Source organism: Chrysochloris asiatica, unplaced genomic scaffold (assembly GCF_000296735.1).
Source record: "Chrysochloris asiatica unplaced genomic scaffold, ChrAsi1.0 scaffold00070, whole genome shotgun sequence".
NCBI classification, from domain to species: Eukaryota; Metazoa; Chordata; class Mammalia; order Afrosoricida; family Chrysochloridae; genus Chrysochloris; species Chrysochloris asiatica.
Genome location: NW_006408588.1, coordinates 7,604,737 through 7,605,606, shown reverse-complemented (window position 1 = coordinate 7,605,606; position 870 = coordinate 7,604,737).

Sequence of the window (870 nt, the reverse complement as noted above, 5' to 3'; positions counted from 1 at the left end):
GTATATCGTCTCATTGCCATGGTTACAATCCCCTCCATGCATCATCAACCAACCAAAGGGTATACCCTGCAATCCTGCCCCCCGTACACCCCAGAAAGAATTGATGCTTTTGAGTTGTGGTGTTGGAGGAGAATATTGAAAGTGCCCTGGTCTGCCAAAAGAAACAACAGATTTGTTTTGGAAGAAGTGCAGCCAGATGCTCCTGGATGCCAGGATGGCCAAACTTCTTCTCTCATACTTCGGACATGTTGTCAAGAGGGACCAGTTTCTGGATAAAGATATCATGTTTTGTAAGGTGGAGGGTCAGAGAAAAAGAGGAAGACCCCCAGTGAGATGGATTGGCAAAGTGGCAGCATCAATGGGCTCAAGCGTGGCAACAATTGGAAGGTTGGCCCAGGATCGGGCAGTGTTTTGTTCTGTTGTGCATAGGGTCACTATGAGTCGGTACCAAGTTGATGGTACCTAACAACAACAACATTTAAACTACTATTAGTAGGATTTTTGATGCTTCAGCCAAACACATTCCTATCTGATATAGAAACTGACTATATCCTGACATCAGATAGGTTATAGTCAGTTTGTTGTACTGTGGTACTTGTGTGTTGCAGTGATGATGGAAGCTTTGCAATCAGTATTTTAAATATCAGCAGGGTACGTTAATGGTGGACAGTTTTCACCTGAGATTCCAAACTAAGACTAGGAAGGGGGTGAGGTGGACTGTTTTGGAATGCTTTGCTATTGAAAACCTCATGAATAGACTCAATGGTCATACATGCTCTGATTGGTGACCAAGTTCGTCACTGATAAGGGGAAGTGAGGGAAAAACAGCAATGAAGCTGTGAGCTAAGCCCTACAATGTTCAGTAGACTC